This window comes from Staurois parvus, unplaced genomic scaffold (assembly GCF_062004578.1).
Source record: "Staurois parvus isolate SC_StPar_1 unplaced genomic scaffold, SC_StPar_1.0 ptg000561l, whole genome shotgun sequence".
NCBI classification, from domain to species: domain Eukaryota; kingdom Metazoa; phylum Chordata; class Amphibia; order Anura; family Ranidae; genus Staurois; species Staurois parvus.
In genome coordinates this window covers 4683071-4706768 of record NW_028318357.1, presented here as the reverse complement: position 1 = coordinate 4706768, position 23698 = coordinate 4683071, and positions in this window count along the sequence as shown.

The window sequence follows — 23698 nt, the reverse complement described above, 5'->3', positions numbered from 1 at the left end:
TAACTCCCAACGTGATAGTCAAAACAAAAATTACCGAGAACATTGGTGCCAATGGCCACAATAAACACCCCCTGCAATGGGACCAGTGACTGCAATTATTGCCCCCAGCATTTGTGTCAATGACATCAATAATCCCCCACAATAGTGGTCAGTGACAGTGCCATTTGAACCTCTCTTCCCTGATGACCAGTGGCAAGGCTGTTAATCCTCCCTTAACCCCTTCTCTGCATTGATGGTCAGCAACGGGTTTTTTGTTTAGTGCCCCTCACAACTGGTAGTCCACGGCAATGTTGTTATACACCCCCTCACAAACACACATTGGTGGTCAGTACAAGGGTAATTTAACCCATTCTCCCAACATTCATGGTCAGTGGCAGTGATAATTCCCCCACATTTGTATTCACTGGCAGCGCTGTTAACCACTACACATTGGGGGTCAGTAATTGAAATATATAACCCCTTAGTGTTTACCTACCAGATCACACACTCCCACATCGCTCTCCCCTTGATGACGTTAGGACTATGCGTCTACTATCAAGTGGAGATCACTCCAAATGACAGTATCAGCTTTAATTCAGTGCCAGAGACACAATTGATCAGTCTAAAAATCAATGGTAGGTGTATTGTAATACTGAGAGACAGAATAGCAACAAAAAATTCAAAAGAAATGCATGTCTAACAAATTATATACTGATTTGCATGTTCATGAGGGAAATAAGTATTTGATCCCCTTCACAAAACATGACTTAGTACTTGGTGGCAAATCCCTTGTTGGAAATCACAGAGCTCAAAGTTTCCTGTAGTTGGACACCAGGTTTGCACACATCTCAGGAGGGATTTTGGCCGACTCCTCTTGGTAGATCCTCTCCAAGTCATTAAGATTTGGTGGCTGACGTTTGGCAACTCAAACTTTTTTAGATTTTTCGACTGATCATTTCTTTGTGAGTGGGCAAACATTCAAAATCAGCAGGGGATCAAATACTTGTTTCCTTCACTGTATCTGTACAGTTATGTTATAACATAGAATATGATGTGCAGGAAGCTCATAAATGTGTTATCCGGGGTTGCCTTATAGCGGCAGCAACGAGACGTAAGAAAGACAGACAGCAACGTTTGAAGCTACTTACAGATAGGATACGCTCTCTGGAGAGGGCACATAAACGGACTCTGGCTGCGTCGACTCTTTCGGAACTCACAACTGCCCGCTTGCGACTTCTCACTGAGCTGGGCAAAGTGGTCAAAAAAAGATTCATCCTCTCCCAAAAGCTTTATTATGAGTTTGCCAATAAAAGCGGGAGGTTTCTTGCTCGGGCTCTTCGGGAGAAACGATCCCATATGACTATACATAAAATAAGAGGCCCTGAGGGTGTGCTGGCCACATCTAATCCTGATATTGCCTCTCAGTTCGAACATTTTTATAAGTCCCTTTATAATCTTCCACCAGAATGTCCCCCGATGCACATTGACAGGCCTAGAGCGTCTCTGATCTCTGAATTCCTTCATCTTCATGGTCCGAACGCTCTCTCTGAGGAGACGGTTTTATCGCTGGACCAAGATCTGACCCTGAGCGAATTGCAGTGCGCAGTACGGCAGTTGAAAGCGGGCAAAAGTCCGGGCCCTGACGGCTTGTCCGCGGCTTATTATAAATCCTTTCTGGACATTCTGAGTACCCCATTTCTTTCCGCTTTCAATACTCTTTCTCAGTCCCCTAGGCCACATCATAGGCTGTTGGAAGCACACATTTCCGTCATCTCCAAAAGCGGTAAAGATACTTCCCAGGTATCTAATTACAGACCCATCTCCCTGCTAAATGTGGATATTAAGTTGTTTGCAAAGATGCTTGCTAACCGACTTCTACCTTTGATCCCCTCCCTCATTAACTTGGATCAGGTGGGATTTATCCCTGGTAGAGAAGCTAGGGACAACACTATCAAGGCCCTTAATCTCCAACACTGGCTTTGCAAATCTAACTCTCCGGGCTTCTTCCTTTCATTAGACGCGGAGAAGGCCTTTGACAGGATTGCTTGGGATTATTTGCGGGGATCATTGAAGGCTTTGGGCCTGGGCGAGAAAATGCTGAATTTTATTATGACCCTATACTCAGGCCCTACAGCTCAAGTTCGTGTTAACGGACACTTGTCAAACCCTTTCCGCCTTGGAAATGGCACTCGTCAGGGTTGCCCCCTATCCCCGCTTCTGTTCGTCATTTCCCTTGAACCTCTTTTGAGACAAATTCGCGCTAACCCAGATATTAAGGGGATCAGGATAGCGGACAAAGAATACAAGCTTGCTGCTTATGCGGATGATATCCTCCTTTTTTTGGCTGACCCTCGCACCACACTACCGAGTTTGCTGAAAGACTTTGCCTTTTTCCGTTTTTTGTCGAACTTGAAAATTAATTTTTCCAAGTCATTTGCCCTCAACATAACCCTTCCCACTGATCTCGTCTCCTTCTGTGAGTCTCATTTTCCATTTCAGTGGGTGAGGGATGCCCTTCCATATCTTGGTATACAACTAACCCGTAATCTGGATGACCTTTATGCCAGAAATTTCTTACCGGTTTTCAAAGTCATTCAGGAAGACCTAAACAAGTGGCATCGCCCCTGCTTCTCTTGGTTTGGTAGGGCTGCAATTATTAAAATGAATATACTTCCGCGTCTCCTACATCTCTTCCAAACTTTGCCAATTCTACTTCCAATGACATTCTTTGCTTCTTGTAAGAAACTGTGTTCCTTATTTCTATGGAATCACAAGCGTCCGCGGGTCTCGTTTTCTCAGCTAACTCGTCCCAAACTCAGCGGGGGCATTGGGCTCCCTGACCTTCACCGCTATTACTGGGCATGTCATCTTTCCCGCATAGTCGACTGGCACATTCATTCTGCTTCCAAAGACTGGGTCCTTTTGGAGAAGGCCTTTTCGCCCACTCCCCTACCATCGATCCCTTGGCTATTGCCGAAACACACACCTCAAGTTCTCCTTTCCCATCCTTTGATAGGTCCCACGTTAGAAGTTTTCCGCAAGGCTTGTAAATTGTCGTCCATTTCGGACTCTCCTAGTCCCTTGACGTCGATCCGCCTGAATCCAGATTTTCCCCCAGGGTTGCACAAGGATTTTTTATCCAATTACTGGCCACACGATCAGATTCTAGTAAAACATTTTCTGCACTCAGGCAAGGTGAAATCATTACAGGAGCTGAAGGTTAGCTTGAATATCCGCGAATTCCCTCTCTGGGCCTTTCTTCAGATTAGACACTTCCTGCTTTGCCATAAATCCCGCCATAATTGGACTCGCCCTGTTACTCCATTTGAATCCTTATGCTCTAAATCCGAACCGCGGACGCATTTGATCTCTGAGATTTATCCTCTCCTAGGGGACAGCAGGACTTGCAATTCTTTCCCCTCTTGCCGTGCTTGGAGCAGAGACCTAAAGACGGATTTATCGGAGTCGGATTGGGATCGCATATTTATGTACTCCCACACCTGCTCGAGTAATGTTTCGACGCAGGAAAATGGCTACAAATTGGCCACTAGATGGTATCGTACTCCCTCCAGACTTCATCGGTTTAACTCATCTGTCCCTGACATGTGCTGGAGATGTGGGACACCTGATGGCTCTCTCTTACATATTTGGTGGTCCTGTCCACTTATTCAACCATTCTGGCAGGAGGTCCACCGGTTGGTGACTTCAGTGACCACTCTGCCCATTGTTTTCTCTCCTGCTCAGCTATTGCTTCATCATACCCCCATTCCTAGGAGTCAATATTTTAAGTCCCTAGCTATGCATATGATCAACGCAGCCAGACTCTGTCTTCCTGTGCTATGGGGCTCCACCCACCCCCCAACTGTACGCGATTGGCTCAATCGAGTGGGCAAAGTGGCAGAGATGGAGGAACTGATTGCGACTGCCCTTGATATGCCAACTAAATACTCACATGTTTGGGCCTGCTGGACACACTTTGTAACTACCCCTGAATTCGGATCTCTCATGGGTCGGGATACCTGATTGAGCTCAGCCCTACCTCTGGTTATGCCCCTGGTTCTTTCATAATCTGCATGGTTATGACCTCCTTTCCGGTAATTTGTATTTGCCTGCTTCGCTTTGGTGAATGTTTAGGTTCTTGACACTCTCATTTACGATTTCCAATAGCAATGTTGACACAAACTTCGCAACCCGGACCGTTCGCTTCCCTTGCTTACCCCTTTTTTTTTTTTTTTTTTTTGCCTCTTATCCCCCATTCTCCCTCTCCCCTTACTCTCCCCCCCCCCCCCCTTTTTTTTTTTTTTTTTTTTTTCTTCTTTCTCTACTATGACTCCCATTCTTCTCCTTTTACTGTTCTTTTCTTTCCTTCTTTCTATTCCCTTTTTTTTTTCTCTCTTCCTTTCTCGACAAGCTCTTAGTCTTCAATCAGGCTTAGTCTTCGTTTCATTCAGGATTACTTGGTATATGGTTAGCTTACCTCTTCTAGGATAGTCAATGGTACTCACGACATCTTCTCTTATACTGCGATGCTCACTTAGCCTCCTGATAGCGTACTGCTTTTGGTTTAGGCTCCGAAGGTTCATTTCCTCCCTGCATAGGCCAGTACGCCATTAATCAATTGGTGGCAGTAAGCTGTTATTACCTTCTATATTGTATATTTGTGAAACTTGAGTACTACAGGCCTATCTCTGCCGTAACTTGACATGCTTATGTTGTCCACAGTGTCGCACTCTACCATGTTGTTTCTTCCTGTATTTTGGTTTAAGCTGTGTCTATGACCTGATTGAGGCTGTATGTGCATTTCTGTATATTTTACTGTAATATGTTGTCACTTCTAAATAAACTTTTATGGAACAAAAAAGAATATGATGTGCATTTCAGTGCGCATTCTTATATTTCCCCACACTGTGTCCCCAATTGGGAGATTTACCCCTTTGTTCTGGTGACCGTTATCACGAATAGTGGAAGAAAATCTAAAATATTGAGTGGTCACCAGAACAGGAATAGAGGGGACATCTTCCATTGAGTATACTAGTTTTAGTGACTACCAGCGCTTTCATTCATTTTGGAGGGATTTCCTCTCACTTCAGTTTGTAGCTATGGGCCAGAATGTGAAGGGAAATCTCCTCAACGGGACACAGATGGCAAGAAAACCCCAACAGAAGTTATGACTCTTAACTATCTAAAAATTAAAAAAAAAAAGTTATTTTAATTCCGTTTTACTTTAAAACCCTCCAAAAATACTAGTTGCCTGCCTGCCTTTTGTAGACCCAGAACAAGTATGCAGTAAATAAAGTCAGAAAACTTCACCTGCATACTTGTTCCTGGTCAAGGACTCAAAGTATAAAACATCACAACAAATTAGTATTTTCATAGGGAGTGGACAGCAGTGGAAGTTTACATATCTCTGATGTGACATTTTTCCTTGAAGTGCCTACAGAGAGCTATAGGTGCACTCACTGTTAAACCCTCTATGTTTACTGGGCTCAGGTCATAACTACAACTAGTGAAGTGGGAACCGCTATACTTTGTTTGAGGATCCTCTCTATGGCCCCTGCAATTAGCAGATGTTATCAGAAGCATCCTATTGCAGAAAGTCATTTAGGGTGGTGACATATGGACTGTTTTTCATCCAGCTCTTTTAGCACAATATTTGCAGAGTATAAACCAGTGGGATACTAACACTGATGCAAGGACCTTTCTAACTTCTTGACCACTGACAAGGGCATTTATTATTCCTTTTCAATACCTTTAACGAATAGTTTGAAACCCTCTACAATTTACCAAATGCCACTCATATGACTTACAATAAGCTAGAGCACATTAAATCATCGTCTACCATGTCAGTCATAGCACATGCTGAAAAAGTCCATGCTGAACCACTTTTGCTGAAAGAACTATCCTGGACAATTAAACATATTAAATCAGGAAGGATAGAAGGAGAGAGGAATAACCATAAGGATCCTTTTCGAGGGCTATAGAACTTCCATTGCTATTTGGATAAGGCTTAATTATTTTGTTGCTCTGGAAAGGGTATTTATTCCTTACTTTAATAGAAGTGAACACGGTTTTTCACCTGTGTGGCACAATGCATGTTTCACTTATACACTTGCACTTTATTTATGTAAAAGGATAATGCACTATGTTTTTTCTTTTCTTTTTCTTTGAGGTGATTTTGATCGTGCAAGCCTGTGGGAGGCTCTAATATTGAGATTACTGTGTGGAATCCCATATATGACAACTACAAACACTGGGGTTATGGTTTTGGACTTTCGAATTTTGGACATATTTTGATTTTTGATTTTGTATGTTTTTGATTTAGTATTTATATTGAGTGGCATTTTTTGATTATTAAATCAGGAAAGACCTCTAGTCAGGAAGAATTTTACTTACATTACTATAAGTTATCCCATAATAAATTGTCTAAGCATTTTTTGGATGCCTACAACTCTATCAACCCAAACAATCAAGTTGTACAAGACCTAGAAGCACATGTTACGGCCCTTTCTAAATAAGAAAAAGATGTGAATTTTGTTGGAGATAGAGGCCAATCTCTTTACTAATAATTGATCTGAAGCTGTTCCAAAAGATACTGTATTGGCCACTGAAATAGCCCCCAGATTATCATATTCTATCCAACCAACACTATTTAAATGGAGTTCCAGCCATTTTTTTTCCTTGCTTATGCTGAGAGTCTTTTCTGCTGAGAAAGCCTTTGACCGTGTTCATTGGTCTTTCGTTGAAGTAGTTTTGAGGAAAGTTGGTATTGTTGGTATTCTAAACCTTTATTTCAAGCAAGCAAAAGTATAGGCCAATGGTACTCTTCTTGAGGACTTCTCAATATGTAATTGTACACATCAAGAATGTCCACTGTCTTGTGGTTTGGGCACTGTAATATATTTAAAATGACTGTTTTACCCCCACTCTACATTTTTCATGAGGTTAAGGCCCTTGTCTCACCCTTCAAATGGTCACACAAGCCAGCTAGACTGTGATAAACAATTCTTCAACTGTAACAGGCATTCTAAAAATCCTTATTATTTCCAATGTCCAACTCATCTTTTTACCCCATCGTTAGGAACCTTAATTTGATAGCTTGTTAGAGTTTGAGACAGGGGCATCACGGTTCTTTCACTTTAAGAAACACTTCTTGTGACCCTCCTTTCAGGAAATCACCTGTGATCCAGTGTACCTGTGATCTAATTGTGCCATTTTCAGACATCTCTTCAGCCACCTATGTTTTCTAAACAAACAAAGGATTTCCCAGCAACACTTACCAGCCAGACTGCAAAACAACCAATTTGTCTCTGTCTAACAGTTTGCTCTAAAAACAGAGGGTTTTGTTTGCACACATTTGCAAATACATGCATAAGCCACAGTCCCTCATCAAGGGTCCTCTGTATACTGTGGACCTAGCTAAACTTTCCAAAGCCTACATAGTAGGAGCACATACATCAATGGATAGGTTAAGGGCAGGTGTGCCTGGAGGAGCCCATCCCTCCTTAAAAGGTACAGGGACACACGTGACGCCCAGCTATACCAAAATGACAGTGAAGGCATCCAGTATGTCCCTGCATCCAAGTTAGTCAACTACACAAAAAATGGCAACCATCCACACATATACAGTATCCAAATTGTTTTTTTTGCAGGCTGGCTGTGTATGTTTTCCAACCACCCTGTGACTCTATTCAAAAATTGTGGATTGATAGTGGCCCTAACAGACACACCATATCTACACTATACGCCTTACTAAAGTTAAAAATTTTCAGGTGGCAAATTTAACGCACGTAGATTATTTCCTTACACATGTGTGGCAATTTTGTCAGCAGAAAATTGGGGAGTGCATTTCTTAGAAAAAAACAAAAAGGAAAAACATCAGTTCAACTGGGGTTAAAAACTAATTGTGCTCATAACTACTACTATGATCAGATATGCTGAAACTGGAACTGGTTTACCATATTTGTATTAAAGTTGAACAGTGGTCTAAAACAACCAATGGAAACCTTGAACAAAAATGAAAAACCTGGATTAGAATTGCTTTTAAGAAATGTGTAACGGTAATTCAAATATAATATGTATGAAGTACGATAAATACAGATTAGGCTGCCATCTGAGTAGCAGAGATGCTAGCTATCCCTAGTGGTATAAGTACATATTCTAAAATAACTATGCAGGTGTTTTTTTTATACTTAGCAATGTGTTTTCCTTCAGTTGCAAATAAGTGATCTGGAGATCACATGGTGCATCCCAGCATTTTATTGTTGTAGGAAAAATTTGGCTCCCCATCTAAGGACCATTAATGAACCTTGATTACTAAACTCTGCCAAAAAAAGTTTTCTGCTGTCTAATAGGATTGATGTGTTATTACCAACACTTGATTAGATCATAATAATGAGTCTGACACAAAAAGCTTAGGAGGAATAAATTGCTTTAAGGAGAATGTACAATTACATGGTAGAACAAAGTTTTTAATTGTACTCAGTGATGTCCTTTCATATCAGATATAATCTTACTGACAGGTTCAGTGATTTCAGTATGCTCCATCTAATACTAAAAGTGGTTTGGGTCATAGGATTCATTTAGATATGAAGCAAGGACAAAAGACGTATGTGTTTATTGCTGGCATGTGTACAAAACGACACATTGCAAAATAAACAATAGCATGCAAATATATGTTATCCTCTTGTGATCTCCGAAACATAGACCTATATGGCTAAAATTCCATGGAAGATTTTTGATTACGGGATTATTTGATGTGCAGTTGAGCCATTCTTACTGTCCTATAACTAGGTACTATCACAACGTGATTTTCTGTTTTTTGTTCTGGCGATCAATTGGATATACTAAAAATTGTGCAGTGTGTACTATGAAGAGTACTATTAAAGTGGACCTGAACTCAAATATTGAAGATTTGCTATCATATACAAAACACATGGGAATGTTAATTATGCTTAAGCAGCACCCTGAAAGATTTCACTTTCTTATGTCTTGAATTCCTTCTGAAAATCAGAGCACATCTTTTGCCTTGAGCCACATAGCTCTACCTTCAGTATGTGATCAGCTTATCTGAGATCCTATCTGTGATTGCTCATCTCTGACCTTTCTTTGGACCTACTGCTCCTTTCACAAGGGTGGATAGGTCAGGTCTGCCTGTCAGTTTTGTTTTTTGACAGGTTTGCTTTAACCACTTGCCCTCCAGAGGATTTACCCCCCTTTCCTGACCAGGTCATTTTTTGTGATACAGTTCAGCATTATTTTAACTGACAATTACACGGTCCTGCAGTGCTGCACCCAATCCTTTTTTTTCCACAAATAGAGCTTTCTTTCAGTGGTATTTGATCACCTGTGCATTTTTTATTTTTTTGTGTTATAAACAAAAAAAGACAGACAATTTTGACAATATTTTTGACTTTTGCTATTAAACATGTCCAGTAAAAAAAATTAGAAAATCAAATTTCGTCATACGTTTAGGCCAAAATGTATTCTGCTACATGTCTTTGCTAAAAACAAATCCCAATACGTGTAAATTAATTGGTTTACGTGAAAGTTATAGTACCGTATTTGCCGGCGTATAAGACGACTTTTCAACCCCTAAAAATCTTCTGAAAAGTCGGGGGTCGTCTTATACGCCGGTATACGGCGAGCCGGTGTCAGGGCGGCACTTTTTCCAGGGGCGGTGTCCTAAGTACAGGGGTGGGCAGAGGGGCTGCTGTACCTTACCTGGCTCCGGTCCCGGTCCCACGATGATCCGGTCCAGGAAGCGCGGCTGCTCCTTCTTTCAGTTCGGCCGCTCGGCTCCGCCTCCTCACCGGTGATTGGGCGCCAGCGCACACAGGCGACCAATCACCGACGAGGAGGCGGAGCCGAATGGCCCCGCGAAAATCAAACTGCCGAACTGAAAGAAGGAGCAGCCGCTCCTCTCCCCCACAGACACTAACGATGGGGCACTATTCCTCCTCCCCACTGACACCAATGATGGGGCACTATTCTCCCCACTGACACCAATGATGGGGCACTATTCCTCCCCCACTGACACCAATGATGGGGCACTATTCCTCCCCCACTGACACCAATGATGGGGCACTATTCCTCCTCCCCACTGACACCAATGATGGGGCACTATTCCTCCCCCACTGACACCAATGATGGGGCACTATTCCTCCCCCACTGACACCAATGATGGGGCACTATTCCTCCCCCACTGACACCAATGATGGGGCACTATTCCTCCCCCACTGACACCAATGATGGGGCACCATTCCTCCCCCACTGACACCAATGATAGGGCACTTTTCTCCCCACTGATACCAATGATGGGGCCCTATTCCTCCCCCACTGACACCAACCATGGGGCACTATTCCTCCTCCCCACTGACACCAACGATGGGGCACTATTCCTCCTCCCCACTGACACCAACGATGGGGCACTATTCCTCCCACTGACTAATGATGGGGCACTATTCCTCCCACTGACACCAATGATGGGGCATGATTCCTCCCACTGATACCAATGATGAGGCACTACTCCTCCCACTGACACTAATGATGGGGCACTATTTCATCCACTGACACCAATGATGGGGCACTATTCCTCCCACTGACACTAATGATGGGACACTATTCCTCACACACTGACACTACTGATGGGGCATCATTAGTGTCAGTGGGAGTAGTGCCTCATCATTGGTGTCAGTGGGAGGAATCATGCCCCATCATTGGTGTCAGTGGGAGGAATAGCACCCCATCATTGGAATACCATACTGAAATACCATACCATATTGAAATCAAATCTGATGTTTTTTCATTTTTATTTGGTGTGCGTTGGAAGAGGGGTAGTCTTATACGGCGAGTATAGCTCAAACCCTATATTTTAACAGGAAAAGTAGGGGGTCGCCTTATACGCCGGCAAATACGGTATTTACAAATGGCGATATAAATACTATAATTTTTTTTTTTTTTTTACTAGTAATGGAGGCGATCAGTAACTTATATCGGGAATGTGACACTGGGGGGAACTGACTTGGTGTCACTGACATCCCCAGTGACACCAATACAGTGATCAGTGCTAATAAGCACTGACACTGTACTAATGGCACTGGACAGGAAGGGCTTAACATGTGGGATGATCAAAGCATTAACGGTGTGCTATTTCACTATGTTGGCTGTGTGTGTGCTTCACTGTAAGCACACTGCATATATATATATATATATATATATATACATACACACACACACATACACACATATATATATATATACACACACACTATATTGCCAAAAGTATTGGAGCACCAAATCATTAGATTTATGTCTTCCAATCACCTCCATGGCCACAGGTGTATAACATCAAGCACCTAGGCATGCAGACTGCTTCTACAAACATCTGTGAAAGAATGGATCCCTCTCAGGAGCTCAGTGAATACATGGTACCGTGATAGGTTGCCACCCATGCAATAAGTCAAACCGTGAAATTTCCTTGTTACTAGATATTCCACGGCCAACTGTTAGTGGTATAATAACAAAGTGGAAGCAACTGGGAGCAACAGCAACTCAGCCATGAAGTGGTAGGCCACATAAAATGATACAGCGGGGTCAGCGCATGCTGAAGAGCACAGTGCGCAGAAGTCGCCAACTGTCTACAGAGTCAATAGCTAAAGACCTCCAAACTTCATGTGTCCTTCAGATTAGCACAACAACAGTGCATAGAGATCTTCACGGAATGGGTTTCCATGGCCGAGCAACTGCATCCAAGCCTTACATCACCAAGTGCAATGCAAAGCAATGGAGGCAGTGGTGTAAAGCACGTCGCCACTGGACTCTAGATCAGTGGAGACGAGTTCTCTGGAGTGACAAATCACGTTTCTGGCAATCCAATGGACGTGGTCTGCGTTTGGCGGTTGCCTGGAGAACGGTACTTGCCTGATTGTATTGTGCCAAGTGCAAAGATTGTTGGAGGGGGGAATATGGTGTGGGGTTGTTTTCAGGGGTTGGGCTTGGCCCCTTAGTTCCAGTGAAGGGAACACTTAAGGCATCGGCATATCAAGACATTTTAGACAATTTCATGCTCCCAACTTTCTGGGAACAGTTTGAGGATGGCCCTTTCCTGTAAAGTCCTCATTGCTTTTTCTGCAAACAGTAAAATGATGGCCTTTACCAAAAATCTGTAATTTTGTTTCATTTGTCCACAGCACATTCTCCCAAAATGATTTTAGCTTCCTTAGGTAAGTTTTAGCAAACTCCAATCTGGCTTTTTATGTTTCTGTGTCAGCAGTGGGGTCCTTCTGGGTCTCCTACCATAGCATTCCTTTTCATTCAGATTGCGACATAGCTGACACAGTTGCACCCTGTGCCTGAAGGTCAGCTTACATTTGTCTAGAAGTTGAGCAAGGTTCTTTAGCCACCATTTGAACAATTGTTTTTTGCAATCTTTGATCAATTTTTCTCTTCCGTCCATGTCCAGGGAGATTAGCTATAGTGCCATGGGCTGTACATTTCTTGACAATGTTATGCACAGTGGACACGGGAACATTAAGATCTCTGGAGATGGACTTGTAACCTTGAGATTGTCCATGCTTTTCCAGAATATTTGTTCTCAAATCCTCAGACAATTCTTGCTACTCTTTCTCTTCTCCATGCTCCATGTAGCACAGAGAGACACACAACAGAAAAGGTGAGTTAACTTTTCACCATTTTAACTGGTTGCCGGTGTGATTTCCATATTGCCAGCACCTGTTAATTGATACAGGTGAGTTTAATTACAAATTACAGAAGCATCATAGACTTGGAACGCAATTATTTCTACCATTTTGAGAAGGTGCCAATCATTGTCCAGTCCATTTTTGGGGTTTTGCGTGGGATGTGTCAGATTTGGATTTTTATTCCTCCACTTTGTGTCATACCAATACAAACAAAATAAATAAATATGAGAATGCCTAAACATCCGTACTTGCAACAATTTTCTGGGTGAAGTAGTGCATTATCTGACAAAAATGTAGAGGTGGCAATATTTTTGGCCATGACTAATATATATATACACATATACACACACGCACATATATATACACATATATATATATATATATATATATACAGTGGGGATCGAAAGTTTGGGCACCCCAGCTAAAAATTTGTATTAATGTGCATAAAGAAGCCAAGGAAAGATGGAAAAATCTCCAAAAGGCATCAAATTACAGATTATACATTCTTATATGATGTCAACAAAAGTTAGATTTTATTTCCATCATTTACACTTTCAAAATAAGAGAAAACAAAAAAATGGCGTCTGCAAAAGTTTGGGCACCCTGCAGAATTTATAGCATGCAATGCCCCCTTTGCAAAGCTGAGACCTGCCAGTGTCATGGATTGTTCTCAATCATCGTCTGGGAAGACCAGGTGATATCAATCTCAAAGGTTTTAAATGCCCAGACTCATCTGACCTTGCCCCAACAATCAGCACCTTGGGTTCTTCTAAGCAGTTGTCTAGAAAACTGAAACTGAAAATAGTTGACGCTCACAAAGCTGGAGAAGGCTATAAGAAGATAGCAAAGCATTTTCAGATGTCAATATCCTCTGTTCGGAATGTAATTAAGAAATGGCAGTCATCAGGAACAGTGGAAGTTAAAGCAACATCTGGAAGACCAAGAAAAATATCATACAGAACAGCTCGCAGGATTGTGAGAAAAACAATTCAAAACCCACGTTTGACTGCACGATCCCTCCAGAAAGATCTGGCAGACACTGGAGTTGTGGTACACTATTCCACTATAAAGAGATACTTGTACAAATATGGTCTTCATGGAAGAGTCATCAGAAGAAAACCTCTTCTACGTCCTCACCACAAAAATCATCGTTTGAACTTTGCAAATGAACATATAGACAAGCCTGATGCATTTTGGAAACAAGATCTGTGGACCGATGAGGTTAAAATTGAACTTTTTGGTCGGAATGAGCAAAGGTACGTTTGGAGAAGAAGGGGCACAGAATTTAATGAAAAGAACCTCTGTCCAACTGTTAAGCATGGGGTTGGATCAATCATGCTTTGGGGTTGTGTTGCAGCCAGTGGCACAGGGAACATCTCACGAGTAGAAGGAAAAATGGATTCAATAAAATTTCAGCGAATTTTGGATGGTAACTTGATGCCATCTGTGAAAAAGCTGAAGTTAAAGAGAGGATGGCTTCTACAAATGGATAATGATCCTAAACACACCTCAAAATCCACAGGGGATTACATCAAGAGGCGTAAACTGAAGGTTTTGCCATGGCCTTCACAATCTCCTGACCTCAACATAATTGAAAATCTATGGATAGACCTTAAAAGAGCAGTGCGTGACAGACAGCCCAGAAATCTCAAAGAACTGGAAGACTTTTGTAAGGAAGAATGGGCAAAGATACCTCAAACAAGAATTGAAAGACTCTTGGCTGGCTACAAAAAGCGTTTACAAGCTGTGATACTTGCCAAAGGGGGCAGTACAAGATATTAACTCTGCAGGGTGCCCAAACTTTTGCAGACGCCATTTTTTTGTTTTCTGTTATTTTGAAAGTGTAAATGATGGAAATAAAACCTAACTTTTGTTGACATATTATAAGAATGTCTAATCTGTAATTTGATGCCTTTTGGAGATTGTTCCATCTTTCCTTGGCTTCTTTATGCACATTAATACAAATTTTTAGCTGGGGTGCCCAAACTTTCGATCCCCACTGTATATATATTACACCTACCGTCAGAGAAATAAGGAGGCCATCACTGAAGTCATGCTTCTGATATTGCTCGCTGCTTGGCTGTGTCTGGCTTTAATACTTTTAACCTCCCTGACGGTATTCCCGAGTGTAGCTCGGGGTAAAGTTTCAGTACCACAATCGGTAACCCCGAGCTACACTCAGGCTTACCATGCAGTTCTGCTCCGGGATCTGTTCTTCACTTACCTTGTCCTGCGCTCCCGCGATGTCCCTCCTGCAGTGTCCCCAGCAATGTCCTCAAGTGGATGCCGGCATCTGTCATCTGGGTTCTGTCTCCTGCGAGCGTTGGGACGTACGGGGGACAGAACAGCGGGAAATTTGAAAATGACAAAAAAGTGACATTCACTAAATACACCAAAATCACATAGTAAAACATTACTGTATCAAACCATTTCACATACATTTTGTCCCTAGTGCTTTGTCCTGTGCCCTGCCTACATTTTTACCGTTCTTTCTGCCTGGAAACTGAGAAATGTCCATGGCGTCCAAAAAGTGTCCCTTTAGGTCAAAAGTGGTTTTAGACTAGCTAGAGAACAGCGATAGTAAATTAGAACCACTTGCAGAATTGAGTGATAATGATTCGTGGAGAAATTTGTCATCAGACACTGAAACCGATTTTGCGACTTTGCTCAGTGATGTACGAACCTGGCGATATATTTCAAATTTCAGTGTTTTTGGTTTGATTATATTATTGAATTAAATTATTATATTTTTTATGATTATTTATTAAATTATAATTTATGATTTCGTGTTTCAAATTGTAACATACCGGGGATGTATACTAGACTCTTGTTCGGACAGATTTCAGTGAGTTATTCCTAAGAATTACAGGCCTACAATAAAAAAAAATATATTTCCATGCAAAAACATGTACTGCTTTGAGCACAGAAATACTGACATAATCAAACCGCTAGGGAGGTTAAATGCCTGTCTCAGTACACTGTGCAACTTCTCAACCAACAGGCCACTAGAAACTGACATGGACAGTGAGCCTGATGGGGAGACAGAGACATTAGTTCCCTGTCAGATCTGCTCTGACCTTGTGTTTGACAGCAGAGAGATCCCATAGCCAATAGCAGAATGTCTGTTGGTTATACATCCATGCAGTGCCTGCTGTCAATCAAAAGGGAGCAGACCAGAGGGGGGAACTGGTGTCCCCGAAAGCACATCAGACTCTGCCTTCCTAGCTTCAAAATTCCTCAGCCACTGCATTTCTGTGTGACAAGTGGAAGGGAGCTCAGTTGCACTGATGACAAGGTATCTATATTGAACCTCAGCTCTCAGTGCACCTCTGCACAAGGTGTATAACCCAAATTCATAGATATGTTAACAACAGGTACATAAATAAGTTGCCTTCACCGACAATTGTTGCGCTGAAGCACAATGTCAGACACACTATGAATTTCTCTGATTGTGTTGTCAGACTAAAGTGATTGTAAAAAGGCACAGTTTGTTTTTTAAGTAAAAAACATGTCATACTTACCTGTTCTGTGCAATGGCTTTGCACAGAACAGCCCTAATCCTCCTTTTCTGGGATTGCCCGACCTAGCCTCTGCCCCCTGCTGAGTGCCTCCATAGCAAGCAGCGTGCTATGGGGGCACTCGGGCATGCTCACTCCGGAGCCAGATCTGTGTGTATGTTGGCACGCAGAGCACGGCTTGACACCACTCCCCCTCTCTCTCATTATCTGTGGTTGATAGCAGCTGGATCCAATGGTTCCTGTCTCTCTGTCCAATGAGAAGAGAGAAAACAGCTGCTCTTATGCACATCGCTGGATCGAGATCAGGCTCAGGAAAGTATTCAGGGGGGCTGGGGGGAGAGAGAGCTGCATACAGCAGGCTTTTACCTTAATGAATAGAATGCATTGAGGTGAAAAAAACAAAACTTTTGCATTAGAACCAATTTCTAGAGATAAAACATGTACATGGTAATGTGTGCATGTATTGCAGAGATGTACAAAATAGGTTTCCTTTTTAGGTTGAAATATGTTCTAAAGACAACGCATTAGGATGATAATAAAACAACTAGCATTTTCAGCCCTCATATCTCACTCATGACAGGGATAATAAGCCATGAAGCAATTTAATTGTATCTTTTTCATGAATTATTTTTTAATGAGGTTACAGATATACTGTATGAGGACATATATTTTAAATGCATTCAGTTACTCTTTTACACTAAAAACAATCCAAATGATATCAGTTTTGTATGTATTGCTTCATGCTTCGTTGTAAAAAAAAACAAGAATCTGGGCAAGACTGCAGCTTTTCTGGGTCTGGCAAAGCTCAGTATGATCAAATTTAGTTCATAGGAGTAAGAAAGCAGGAACTGCTACAACAAAAATATGTAAAAACCAAACCACACTCTGGAGAAGTGAAGTAACAGCATGTACATAAATGGAACTGCAGGACATAGGCGAGGAAAACATTCACAATATTATACATAGACTGTCAGAAAAGGTCCAAGATAATCTTTACTAGGTATTGGTATAGGCTGGCAATTACCTTTCTATTTCATCTAAAATGAAGTCTGGTATTTTTCAAGCAGGATGGAAGATGCAGTCATTTGAGAGTGTAAGTGGTTGTTGAATAATTATTTATTATTCCCTGTTCAACAGACTTAAGCCCCATACACATGATCAGAAAATTGAACGAAAAATACTGCTTTCGAAGTGATCGTACAATAATCTGATTGTTAGTACACAGCTTTTGTCTAAAATTATTTGAAGAGACAAGCACAAAATGTTTTCTTGTCCAATACCAGATCATATGATTTTCAATACATTACTTCCGAATTTTTATTGTGTCTTGAATTTTTGGAACTTTAGTAACTTCTTCATTTAGATATGATACTAGAATGCAATAAAAAACGAGGACAATTATTTGTCCAATGCTGTCATCATTTGTACGGGGCTTTAGGTGTCCTCAAAATAAACTGAAGGCATCTGTCCAATTTGGCATCACCAGTAATGGCAGCAGCTAGCTGTTGACAATGGGTATCTTCAGGCAACCTTAGCTGCAGGTCTATAGTAAGCTGAAGATCACACTGCAGAAAATGTATACACAGAAATAATTCCACAAACCTTTCTACTGTGATTTGTGGATTAAAATACTTTGGGCTTATAGCGGATCTTCACCAAATAGGGGAAATCCCGCTCTTCCTCTCCTCCCCCCTTATATATGGAACATTTTTTATGGTGGGGGAGCGAGTACCTAGTTTTAACAGGTACCCTATCCTACTTCTGCGAGCCTAGGCGACCCAAACAGAGGTTTTGCCCCCTCTTCCCCCACTCGCAGCCATCTGGGACACATCACAGGTCCCAGAAGGTTGTGGGACCATTCATAAAGCGGCTTGCACATTTAACAGCCAACAGTTAACACAACAGGGATCGGAGACTGGCCCTGGTGAGGACAGTACTGGATCCCTGATCAAGTGAATGTTTGTTTTTTTAAAGTCAGCAGCTACAGTTTTTGTAGCTGTTGACATTTAATTTTTCAATTAATTTTTCATGTCATGTGACCAGCTGTGTCCAAAGGACACAGCTATCACAGAGAGCGCCAGGTGAATTCTGCAGCGGGCACGGTTTTGTGCGGCCATCATATAAAGCCCTCCCAGAACTGGATCACTGTGCTGTAGCCGTCATTCATCTATAGCACGGTTAACAAATTGTTCATTCACAAAGCCAGTTATCTTTCCTTCTGCATTTATCTTCTCCATATCACATTACATATATCACACCTTCTTTTTCGCACATACATCAGGTAAAGTAAGTATTGAACACGTCACCATTTTTCTAAGTATAATTCTAAAGGGGCTATTGACATGAAATTTTCACCACGTCAGTAACAACCCATGCAATACAAGGAAACCAAAACAAATAAGTTCACAAATTAAGTTTTGTGTAATAAAATGGAATGATACAGGGAAAAAAGCATTGGACACTGAAGAAAGGGAGGTGCAAAAGGGCATGGAAAGCCAAGACACCAGCTGAAATCTATCAGTAATTAGACAGCAATCCTGCCCCTTTTCAGTGCAAATTAATATCAGCTAGTTCAGCCTCAACTGATGACCTATGAAAAGGTGTCTCATTACCAAGGTGACACACAAGAAACATCTCATGATGGGTAAAAGCAAAGAGCTCTCTCAAGACCTCCACAACCTTTTTTTGCAAAACATACTGATGACATTGGTTACAGAAGGATTTCTAAACTTCTAAATGTTCTAGTAAGCACTGTTGGGACTATAATCCAGAAGTAGAAAGAACATAATTTCACTATAAACCAGCCAAGAACAGGTGCTCCTCACAAGATTTCTGACAGAGGAGTGAAAAGAATTGTTGAAAGAGTTGTCCAAGAGCCAAGGACCACTTGTGGAGAGCTTCAGAAAGACCTGGAATTAGCAGGTACAATTGTTTCAAAGAAAACAATAAGTAATGCACTCAACCGCCATGGCCTATATGCACACTCACCACGCAAGCCTCCGTTGCTAAAGAAAAATCATGTTGAAGTTTGTTTAAAGTTAGCTGCACAATATTTAGACAAGCCTGTGAAATACTGGGAGAATATAGTCTGGTCAGATGAGACCAAAATAGGACTCTTTTGGATGCCATAATACACACCATGTTTGGAGGTCAATTGGCACTGCACATCACCCAAAAAATACCATACCAACAGTGAAGTTTGGAGGTGGGAATACTATGGAAACTCTCAATTGGTTTCAAAGAAAGAAAATAAAGCTGCTAGAATGGCCCAGCCAATCACCTGACTTGAATCCAATAGAACATCTACGGAAAGCACTAAAGATCAGAGTTCATAGAAGAGGCCCACAGAACCTTCAAGATTTGAAGACTGTGTGGAAGAATGGGCCAAATCACACCCAAGCAATGCATGCGACTAGTTTCTCTATACAGGAGGCGTCTTGAAGCTGCCATTACCAACAGAGGATTTTGTAGGAAGCACAGTGGCTAAATGGTTAGCACATCTGCCTGGCAGTACTAGGGTCATTGGTTCGAATCCCAGCCACGGCACCACCTGCCTGGAGTTTGCATGTTCTCCCTGTGCCTGCATGGGTTTCCTCTGGGTACTCCAGTTTCCTTGCACACTCCAAAGACATGCTGTAGGTTAATGGGAGCCTGTCTAAATTGGCCATAGTATGTGTATGTATGAATGTGAGTTAGGGACCTTAGATTGTACGCCCCTTGAGGGTTAGGGACTGAGGTGAATGTACAATATATGTGTAAAGCGCTGCATAAATTGACAGCGCTATATAAGTACCTGAAATAAATAAATTTCAGTTAGCGTATTCCTTTCCTTGTGTCGTTTCATTTTACTACACATAACTTAATTTCTGATTGTATTTGTTTTGGTTTCTTTGTATGTATGGATTGTATGGGTTGTTTCCGACATGTGGTAAAAATTTCATGTCAATAGCACCTTTAGAAATATATTTACTGAGAAAAATGGTGACATGTTCAATACTTATTTTACCTGCTTTATATCTAAATGCTCAATTCACAAATATGTTTAGCATACTTTTTTTAGCCTGCTCTTTAAGTAATGGAATTTTACCAATGGCTGTTATGATAAAATCAAGTGTAAAAGTGTGTGAAGTGTATCACTCAACCCTTCCTCCTAGATTGTAAGCTCTAACGAGCAGGGCCCTCTGTTTCCACTTGTACCAAATTGTATTGTAATTGTAATGTCTACCTTCATTTTCTAAAGCACTGCGCAAACTGTTGGCGCTATATAAATACTGTATAATAATAATAAAAGACAGTGTTTATTTTTAAATATATTGTGTAAATTATCTGTTTGACAGTGCCAATAGGTCTGTGCTGAGGAAAGCTGAAAAACTACAGTAGCTGTTTGAGGTGGCAATAAAATAAAACTTCTTGTTATAGAATAATGATTTGGGAGAAAATAAGTCTTTAAACAGTCAATTGCTCATTCCAATAAACACATAAATAGAATACATTGCACTTACCATAAAAATCCTTTTTGTAGTCCATTGTGGGACACAGGAAATCTTTCACTTACAAAAGGATTAACACTACCAAACAAAAAAAAAAACTGTTTGCCAGCCCAGGGTATAATCTCTTCTACTACCAGTATGCTTCCATTTTTTTTGGAAAATTGTACCAAGAGCACAAACACAGAGGTGAAAGACCTGTGTCCCTCAATGGACTGCAAGAAAAAGATTTTACAGTAGGTACAAAAATTATTGTTTCTCTCTCAACCGTTGAGGGACACAGGAAATCTTAAACCTTGGTAACATCCAAATGAAGGGTTGGTAACAGCAAACAACTGCTAAGAAGCCCAACATAAAGAACAGGTAACGGGATTGCCTGCAGCTCAAATATTGGTCTGAAGGAGCACCCAAAGCGAACAACAGATAACACAGAAATGGCTACCTGGCAGAACCTGGAAAACATATCAACAGATTAAAGCCTTACATATCTGGAAAAGAGTTGCCTGATGCCAAAAAGCCCAAGAAGTGTTCACAACCCCAGTGGAGTGAGCCTTGTTAGGAAAAAGATGGTGAAACAAGAAGTTAGAGTGCCCTTTATTTTGGAATGACAAACAAGTAATCGGTCTTTCAGAAAGAAGCAGTGGGTGTGAGGCGGAACTACATCCAGACAATGGAGGGAAATCCTTTTGATAAACCAGAGCTGGGCAGGAGAATGGCAGAACAATGTCCTGATTAAGTTGAAAAAGACAGTCTACTCTAGACAAGAAAGAAGTCCTGGGTCTTAACGCCACCTTGTCCCTGTGCAAAATCAAAAAATGAATCTTTGCAAGATAAGATTTCCAGTTCAGGCACTTCGCATGCAGAAGGGATAGCTACAAGTAAAGCAATCTTGTGGGTGATGGAGGAATATTTCTCATGGGGTCCAGCGATGGCTTCAGAAGTGAAGAGAGAACCAGATTAAGATTCCACACAGTCACAGGGGAATGAGGGGGGGTGGATGGCGAATTGGGAAGAAACACATAGGAGACCCCCTCCTGCACAAAAAATTGAGAGGACAGCAGTTTTTCCTGTTTGGCCTGTGGAACAGTAGCTCCAGATATTCTGGCAGGGTCCACAAAGTGTCAGCTAGAAGTCTTACCAGATTGGTGTATCATATCCACCTTGGCCAATACAGAGCAATGCAGATCACCAGAATGTCCTTTATCGCAATACTGCAGTTAGGCAAGGAAGACGTTTACCGCAGGAAAAGCATAGATTAGGGTGTACTGATCCCATGAAGCTACCGGAGCATACCCTACTTCTGCTACTTCCCTGAACCTGGATATAAACCTGTTCAGTTTGTCATTGAACCAGGATGCCAGGAGGTCCACACATCCAGCATCCCCCACCTGCGACACAGGTCCTGAAACCCCCTGGGTGTAGAAAGCTTGTTTTCAGCTCCAGACATTGTGCACTAAGGAAATCTGCCTGCCACTTGTCTACTCTTGGAATGTACATGGCTGATAAGGCTGAAATGTGAAGTTCTGCCCAGGGCAGAATCTGCTCTACCACTCACAGCAAGACTTCTTACCGCCATTGCTAGTAAAAATTAAAGAAAAAAAATTCCAGTATCTATACAGCCATTTGTAAATGCTATAACTTTCACATAAACCAATTAATTTACACATATCTGAATTTTTTTTTTTAGTAGACTTTTTTATAGCGCAAAAAATTAAAAATGCACAGGCAATCAAATACCACCAAAGAAAGCTCAATTCGTGGGGGAAAAAAAGGACATAAATTTAATTTGGGTGCAGCGTTGCATGACCGTGCAATTGTCAGGTAAATTAATGCAGAGTCGGAACGCAAAAAATGGCCTGGTCAGAAAGGAAGGGTAAATCCTCAGGAGGGCAATATATAATTTGTTTATTTTTATTATATTAATGTATCGATATCCAAACAGAAGAAAAATCTAAATCAAATCCATATTTGGTGTGGCTACCCTTTGGCTTTGAACCAACATCAATTTTTACACTTGCACAGTCAGGGATTTTGTATGATTAGCATCAGGTGTACAAATAACCAACTGTGTAGAAGGCTTAAAACTGGGTGATAAACAGCTGTTCAACTGGGTGAGGAGCAGCTGTAAGGAACACCCTAACTCTGTTAAGGTGAGATTGTGAAAGACAGTTTCATGTCACAGGCCATACACCATGGCAAGACTGAGCACAGCAAAAAAAAATAAACTTTGCTGATGTAGTTAAACTGCATCAGCAAAGTTCGTCCCAGGTAAGAATTTCAAAGCAGACTGGGTTTTCAAGATGAGCTGTTCAAGCTATTTTAAAAGAAGCACAAAGAAATGGGCAACAATGAGGACCGTAGACATAATGGTCAGCCAAGGAAACTTAATGCAGCAGATGAAAGCCACATCATGCTTACTTCCCTTTGGCATCAGAAGATGTCCAGCAGTGTCATCAGCACAGAACTGGCAGAAACCAGTGGGACCCAGGTACACTAATCTAATCTGTCTGGAGAAATCTGGCCAAAAGTGGTCTTCATGGAAGAATTGCCATACCTCCAACATAGAAACAAGGCTAAGCAACTCAACTATGCACGAAAAAAATAGAAACTGGCGTGCAGAAAAATGCCAGAAGGTGCCCTGGACGGATGAGTCAAAATGTGAAATAATTGGCTGTAGCAGAAGGCAGTTTGTTTGCTGAAGGACTGGAGAATGGTACAAAAATTAGCATCTGCAGGCATGTGAAGCATGGTTCCTTGCAAGTTTGGGACTGCATTTCTGCAAATGCAGTTGGAGATTTGGTCAGGATCAATGGTATCCTCAATCCTGAGATATACAGGTAGATACTTATCCATCATGCCATACCATCATGCAGAAATAAGAACAAGGAGTCCTGGAAGTGATGGTTTGGCCACCACAGAGCACTGATCTTAATATCATCAAGTTTGTCTGGGATTACGAAGAGACAGAAGGATTTGAAGCAGACTATATCCACAGACGATCTGTGGTTAGCTCTCC